This window comes from Lithobates pipiens, unplaced genomic scaffold, assembly GCF_037356315.1.
Source record: "Lithobates pipiens isolate NorthernLeopardFrog02 unplaced genomic scaffold, aLitPip1_a1.2 Scaffold_66, whole genome shotgun sequence".
Taxonomy (NCBI): domain Eukaryota; kingdom Metazoa; phylum Chordata; class Amphibia; order Anura; family Ranidae; genus Lithobates; species Lithobates pipiens.
Genome location: NW_027507888.1, coordinates 2,112,592 through 2,120,882, shown reverse-complemented (window position 1 = coordinate 2,120,882; position 8,291 = coordinate 2,112,592). Strand labels below are relative to the sequence as shown.

The following is an 8,291-nucleotide window of genomic DNA, read 5'->3' as shown; positions in this document are numbered from 1 at the left end:
CCACAGACTGGCCCCCGACATCCACATACCATGACTGGCCCCCGACATCTGACTGGACCCCGCCCCGACATTCACAGTGACAGACTGGCCCCTGACATGCCGCCGTTGCGGTGCGGAGATATTTAACTGTGGCGCCGCCCACTGCACTTTACACTGACACACACACACACACTGGCAGCGGGGGTGGGCGGCGCCACAGGTGTAGACCAACTTCTGGTCTTCTTAAAAATGGCGGCCGGCGGAGACATCGTCCTCCCATAGACCTCTAGCGGCCGGCGGCAAAAAAACGGGAAATTCAATTTCCCGGGACAAACCGAATTTCCCGGGACATTTCCCAGGACAAAATTAATTCGGGACAAATGTCCTAATCCCGGGAAATTCGGGACAGTTGGCAACTATGATATATATATAAAATCAGGGGGGGGTGTATGGCCAGGGGGTTTCATGGGATTCTATTGTGCTTTCTTTAGTATTCTGTCCAGTCGCTTTCTGCCCTTGCCTGCCCTGCGATTATGAGTCAGCCGCTGCTAGACCAAGACCCTTCCTTTCTTAGGTAAGGGTTCGTACTTCATGTTTTTTCTTTTTTTTTCTTTTTTTTGTGTTTATCCCAGACTAAAAGAGTGCCTTGCACTATTACTTTCGTTTCAGCCCTATACACAAGAGAACGTCTAATCAGACATCTGGTCATCACAACGGACGCACACGCCCAAGTTCGGCGCACAGCCGCTCAACTAGCTCTCATCATTCTAAGGAAAGAGCAAGATCCAAAAGGCATCGGTCAGCTAGCCCTCCCAGGCAGGTAAAGTAGGGAATGTAGGGCGTGATGTGCACCCCCGATGACAGATAAACTGATCTGTAAAGACTGTTTTCAAGCATGCACGGATCGCGAAAAGGCAGAGGTGGAACAAGTTACAGAGTTGATCAAAAGAGTGGTTAACCACTTGACCACTGGGCACTTAAACACCCTTAATAACCAGACCAATTTTCAGCTTTCGGTGCTCTCACATTTTGAATGACAATTACTCAGTCATGCAACACTGGACCTATATGACATTTTTGTCCTTTTTTTTCACACAAATAGAGCTTTCTTTTGGTGGTATTTAATCACCGCTCTTTTTTTTATTTTTTGTGCTATAAAAGAAAAAATACAGAAAATTCTGTAAAAAAAAGAATTTTTATTTGTTTCTGTTATAAAATTTAGCAGATTAGTAATTCTTTCTTCATACATTTTGGCCAAAATTTATACTACTGCATATCTTTGGTAAAAATAAGTACAAATTGGTGGATATTATTTGGTCTTTGTGAAAGTTATAGAGTCCACAAGCTATGGTGCCAATATCTGAAAATTGATCACACCTGAAGTACTGACGGCCTATTTGAATTCTTGAGACCCTAACATGCCAGAAAAGTACAAATACCCACCAAATGACCCCTTTTTGGAAAAAAGACATTCCAATGTATTTAGTAAGAGGCATGATGAGTTTTTTTAGGTTGTCATTTTTTTCCCACAATTCTTTGCAAAATCAAGATTTTTCTAACTTTTTTTTTTCTCACAAAATTGTCATATTATCAGTTTATTTCTCACACACAGCATATGCATACCACAAATTACACCCCAAAACACATTCTGTTATTACTCCCGAGTACGGCGATACCACATGTGTGAGATTTTTACACAGTGTGGCCACATACAGAGGCCCAACATGCAGGGAGCGCCATCAATTTTTCAAATGCTTTTTTTTGGAAAAAAAAAACAGTTTCGTACTTAAAAAATAAAAACACAGTAAAGTTAGCCCAATTTTTGCATAATGTGAATGATGAAGGTACGCTGAGTAAATAGATACCTAACATGTCACTCTTCAAAATTGCACACGCTCGTGGAATGGCGCCAAACGTCTCCACTTAAAAATCCCCATAGGCGATGATTTAATTTTTTTTTTACTGGTTATATGTTTGAGTTACAGAAGAGGTCTAGAGCTAGAATTATTGCTCTCGCTGTAACGTTCGCAGCGATACCTCACATGTGTGGTTTGAACACTGTTTTCATATGTGGGCGGGACTTACGTATGCGTTCGCTTCTGCATGCGAGCACATGGGGACCGGGGCGCTTTAAAAAAAAAAAAAATGTATTGTTCATTTTACTTTATTTATTTTAGTTTGACTTTTTTCCCCCCCAAAAAATTTTTTTGATCACTTTTATTCCTATTACAAGGAATGTAAACATCCCTTGTAATAGGAATATGGCATGACAGGTCCTCTTTACAGTGAGATATGGGGTCAATAAGACCCCACATCTCACCTCTAAGCTGGGAAGCCTGAAAAAAAAAAAAAGATTCTGTCTTTGATCGTATTGGCGAGTCGGTAGAAGCACCGGAGGGCGGCGGGAGAGGGGGGGGTGTCTATGGGTATCACAGACTATGGCTGGGTATGGCTGGGTATCTCCGAGTATGGCTGGGTATCTCCGAGTATGGCTGGGTATCTCCAATTATGACTGGGTATCTCCAAGTATGACTGGGTATCTCCAAGTATGACTGGGTATCTCCAAGTATGACTGGGTGTCTCCAAGTATGACTGGGTGTCTCCAAGTATGACTGGGTATCTCAGAGTATGACTGGATATCCCAGAGTATGGCGTTGCAGAGTATTGCATTGCAGGGCATTGCAGGGTATTGGCAGGTGTTGCAGAGCATTGCAGAGTGTTGCAGGGTATTGGTGGGTGTTGCAGAGCACTGCAGAGTGTTGCAGGGTATTGGCGGGTGTTGCAGAGCATTGCAGAGTGTTGCAGGGTGTTGCAGGGTGTTGCAGGGTATTGCAGGGTGTTGCAGGGTGATGCAGGGCATTGGCGGGTGTTGCAGAGCATTGCAGTGTGTTGCAGGGTATTGGCGGGTGTTGCAGAGTATTGCAGCAGAGTATTGCAGCAGAGTATTGCAGCAGAGTAATGGCAGGGTATGATGGGGTTAATTTTTGGTGAGCAGCGATGTGGGCACTGCAGATGCAGCCCACAGCGCTGCTGACACCGATCTCTTCCCCCTCCGCTGTACCGATCGGTTCAGAGAGGAGGAGGGAGGAACCGGCGTCATAACATGACGCCGGTTTGTTTACAAGTGATCACTCCGTCATTTGACGGAGCGTTCACGTGGTAAACGGCCGCGATGAGCAGCCGTTTACCTGATCCGTGATGCGCCGGGTCCTGTGGACCCCGCGGTCAAGAATGCTCTCGAGTGCGTGCCCCAGGGGGCGTGCAAGAGCGGAATTCTGAGAGGACGTCATATGACGGCCTCCCAGAGTTAAACAACCGCCCTGTAGCCGTCATTCGGCTATGGGCCGGTTGTTAAGTGGTTAAAGACTCATTAGCAGAGCTAATTCATACAACTCCCTCCCTGCAAGACACGCTTAGGGGTCAAACGTCAGAAATGACTAACCAGGGTCAATCATCCGCATACCCAGCAGGCACTTCTTCAACTCCGCCTCCCTTATCTGCTGGGGACAGTGCCGAGTCGGAGGATTCCTTAGATGAATCAGAACCCTCTGGGTTTAATTTTTCATTAGTACAACCTTTTGTCTTAGCGGTTAAACAAGCTATCTGCTGGGAAGAGGTGGAAGAGCCTCCTAAAAAGACAAAAACCTTTTTTCCATTTCTGAAAATGAAATTAATTTTTTTCCCTTTCTAGAAGAATTAAAGGATTTAATAGAAGGGGAGTGGAAGAGGACGGATAAACGCTTCTCCCTAAATAGACTCCAGAAGATGTACCCACTGGCCAAGTCAGATACAGCCTTCCTGGATACACCTCCAGTAGTTGATGCAGCAGTGGTGCGTTTAACCAAGAACATCACCCTACCTATGGAGGATTCGGCCTCTTTTTAAAGATCCTCTGGAAAGGCGTATAGATGGATTTGAAAAAAGCCTATCAGTTGGCTGGAGGAGCATGTAGACTGGCTGTGGCTTTAGCCTTGGTGTCTAATGCCATTAAAGTTTGGACAGAAAACATTGAAGTAGTCATCAGCGAAGATGTACCAAAGGACGACATTATAAAAGCCATTGGCAGCCGATGCAGCATCAAAACAAAACTGGTGCAAAATCCCTTTTGATGGGAAGGCACTCTTTGGAGAAAGACTGGAAAAGGCAATCTCGAGAGTGACAGGAGGGAAGTTGGGGCTACTTCCCCAGGATAGAAGGGTGAGGCATTCACGCGTGGTATCAACAAAATTCCAAGCTTCCAGGAATAGGAATTTCTCCAACTTTAGACAAGGCAGAGACCCCAAAAAGAATTGGAGAAGTACTCAGGCCACGTTTCTAAAGGCAAATAGAGAAGCCTCTCCAATACTCAGGAGGGGACAAAGTCCTTTTGACAAAAGGCCACTGCAGCCAGGTTGAAGTGGTTTGCGGAGGTATCGGGCAGTCGTTGCGAAGATCCGTGGGTGGTCTCTACAGTCCGTTTTACCCATTTTTGGACCTTCCAAGATGTGCCCCCCACAAGACTCGTTAGTTCTAACAAAAAGTCCAACTTCACAGCAGAAAGCGGAAGCTCTGCACAAATATCTTCACCTTCTTGTAGTACAACAGGCAATTTTACTGGTCCCTCCCTCCGAGAGATTCATGGGATTCTATTCTCCTCTCTTCCTCATCCCCAAGAAGAGTGGAGAGTGGAGACCAGTGGTGGATCTGAAGAGGTTAAATCGTTTCATACGTTTCACAGCTCGACTCGTTCAAAATGTAATCCTTGCAGACGATAATCCAGATGGTCCAACCAGGAGACTGGATGGTATCGGTAGACTTGCAAGATGCTTATTTCCATGTTCCTGTGTTACCAGCGTTCCAAAGATTTTTGAGAGTGGCAATAGGCTCAACACATCTCCGGTTTCAATGCCTGCCTTTTGGCCTATGCACATCACCAAGGATATTCTCAAAAGTTCTATAATTTCAGCCCTGGCACCTTCGACTCTTTCACTTTTTGGATGACATTCTATTGCTAGAGTCCAATCAAGCCCAGCTACGGAACCACAAGGAGATTCTTCTGAGGACTCTGAGAGAGTTTGGATGGTTAGTAAACAGAGAAGAGCCTCTTAACCCCTACTCAGGTGATGATTTACCTGGGTGCTCTATTCAACACCAAGGCTGGTACAGTGCGCCTCCCTCCCCAGAAGGTGAAGGCGATTGTTCAGAAGCCGGTCCACGTCAGATCTCTCTCCCACCTGTCAGCCTCGAATTGCTTGAGTTTAATCGGGACCATGGCGGCTTGCCTTCCAATGTTACCTTGGGCTCATTGGCATCTGAGGACTTTTCAATGGGGCTTTTTGACGCAGTGGAGGAAGAAGTCCCTATGTCAGAGAATATCAATTTAAGCTTCTATGAAGAGAAGTCTCCTCTGGGGGTCGAAGGAAGACCTAATTTCAAAGCCTTGGCTCCTGCAATGCCCTTCCTGGACCATTCTTACCACCGACGCAAGTTCGAAAGGGTAGGGAGCACACTGAGATCACCTGGCAGTGCAAGAGAAATGGGACGTCCCTGTGGCGGGGGTAGTCTCCAACGTCTTAGAGCTGCGAGCAGTGTATTTAGCTCTGCTGAGTCTAAAAGAACATCTACGGCAGAAACAAGTGCTAGTGCGGCTAGACAACAGAGCAGCAGTTTCATATATTTAACGGCAGGGGTGAACACACAGCATCACATTATTAAAGGAAGTAGAGCCCATTATGTTATGGGCAGAAAGAAATTTGTTGGATTTAAAGGCAGTTTACCTTCTGGGCCGTTTGAATCAGCAGGCGGATCGCCTATCACGTTGTTTTCCAGACAGCAACGAGTGGGCAGTGCACCCATCAGAGTTCAGTTGGATCATGAGTCTGCAGAAGCCACCAGAAATAGATCTCTTTGCTTCTCCAATGAATGCGAAGCTGCCGAGATTTCCATCCCGTTTGCCTCATCCCCATGCAGAAGCAGTAGATGCCCTCTCGAGTCCGTGGCGATGCGAGACCGCATATGCGTTTTCCCCCAGACCCTTGATCGCAAAGTTTTTAATTAGATTATCGATGGAGCCAGTCAGAGTGATAGCTATTCTGCCGTACTGGCCGAAGAGGCCGTGGTTCCCTTGGGCAGTGAACCTCAGCGTATGCCCCGCCGTTCAAGATCCCAGTGTTCCCGCAGCTTCTCTCACAGGGGAAATTGGTGCACCCAGCTCCTCACAAACTGAATCTACATCTTTGGATCTTGAGCAGCAGAATTTCCAGTCATTAGGATTCTCAGTGGGGGTGATTTCTACTCTCCTAAAGGCTAGGAAACCTTCCACGAACTTTATCTATTCTAAAATATGGAATACATTTAAAACATTTGCAGAAAGTAAGCAGTGGGACCCCACCACTCCGTCCACCTCAGTAGTTTTGAAGTTTCTGCAGAATGGTTTAGATCTGCGGCTCAGTTTAACCAGTAGAGACCCGCGCTATAGCCAAATGACGGCTACAGCGCGGACCTCCTTTGCCGATCCCGTGCACGAGCGGCCTGTGCGCCCTCTGTCTACGAGACTCACCTGATCACGGATCCGAGCAAGGGGTCGATCCCGACCCCTTACCACGTGATCAGCTATCAGCCAATGACAGCAGTCCCGATCATGGCCAGCTTACCAGTACCCACCTGCCCCCTTCCAGTGCCACCTCTGTAATAAAAAAGGGGCCCCCCATCAGTGCCACCCAGCTGTGCCCATAGTGCCACCCAGCAGTGCCCATAGTGCCACCCAGCAGTGTCCACAGTGCCACACATCAGTGCCCACAGTGCCACACAGTGCCCACAATGCCACCCATGAGTGCCCACAATCTGCCTCAACAACGGTGCTGCACCCCAGTGCCACATATCCGTGCCCATCAGTGTCATCTACCAGTGCCCATCAGTGCCGCCCATCAGTGCCCAGCAGTGCCACCTATCAGAGCCACCTATCAGTGCCACCTATCAGTGCCCATCAGTCCCATCTATCAGTGGTACCTATTAGTGCCACCCATCCGTGCCATCTTATCTGTGCCCATCTTTGCCCATCAGTGCCGCCTTATCTGTGCCCATCAGTACTGCCTTATCTGTGCCTATCGGTGCCACTTTATCTGTGCCTACCGGTGCCACTTTATCTGTGCCTATTAGTGCCGCCTTAACTATGCCTATCAGTGCCCACCAGTGCAGCCTATCAGTGCCCACCAGTGCCGCCTCATCAGTGCACTTCAATGAAGGAGAAAAATGACCTGTTTGCTAAATTTTATAACAAACTATTAAACATGATTTATTTTGTATTTTTTTAATTTTGCATCTTTTTTGTTTGTTTAGCAAAAAATAAAACTCCCAGCTGTAATTAAATACCACCAAAAGAAAGCTCTATTTGTGGTAAAAAAATGATAAAAATTTCATTTGGGTACGGTATTGTATGACCGCGCAATTGTCATTCAAAGTGCATCAGCGCTGAAAGCTGAAAATTGGTCTGGGCAGGAGGGGGGTTTAAGTGCCCAGTAAGCAAGTGGTTAAAGTGGTGCTCAGGCCAAAATTACACTTTTTAAATAAAAATACCCCTATAATACACAAGCTTAATGTATTCAGTAAAGTTGGTCTGTAAACTAAGGTCCGTTTTGTTAGGTTATTACAGCATTTTGAAAGTTTATAAACTAGCAGCAGACTGTGGCCATCTTAAGTGTGGGCATCTGAAGCCAGACTGTATTTCTTCCTGGATTTCAGCCTTGCAGATCTCGCACATGCTCAATGCTGCACAAGCAGTGTAATAAGTTTCAGGTCAGGTTTCCATGGCAACGGCAGTGTTAGAGGAAGTTGCCACCCATATCTATGCAAACCCCTCCTCCCTCCAGGAACCAGTAAATATACTGCATGTACAAGGAATATTATTCAAGAAACACACACACACACTATATATATATTGTGTTCTGTACATATACTTTTTTCTGTACAGCTTTTCATTTAAAAAGAAAAAAAAAATTATTAAAAAAATAATAATCACAGCAACACAATTCATTTATGCATCTAGACGTATTGAAGACAACTTTATGAAGTTCAAACTGTGCATATTAATTTTGAAAAATTGTGCTTGTGTTTTGGTGTTAGGCCCCTTTCACACGGGATGGATCAATAATGATCCGCCCGTGATGATCCACTTGCTCAGCGGGGATCGCTCTGTTATCCCCGCTGAGCCGGAGGATAACAGGGCGGTCCCAGCACACTGTGCAGGGACCGCCCTGTCAGCTCTATGCTTTCCTCTATGGGGGATCGTCTGTCCGTGTTCATCCGATCCGCTCTGCAGACGGATAGAAAAATAG

The 8,291-nt window shown here is 46.3% G+C and overlaps 1 long non-coding RNA gene across 1 annotated transcript in view; it reads left to right on the top strand.

The window, feature by feature from the left end:
• The first annotated feature begins 449 nt into the window (after positions 1–449).
• LOC143958957 (uncharacterized) overlaps positions 450–8,291 on the top strand; it is a 55,753-nt gene continuing 47,911 nt past the window's right edge. The window contains exons 1-2 of the long non-coding RNA XR_013270166.1: positions 450–553; positions 649–799. This is a non-coding gene — a long non-coding RNA (uncharacterized LOC143958957). The remainder of the gene's footprint in view (positions 554–648; positions 800–8,291) is intronic.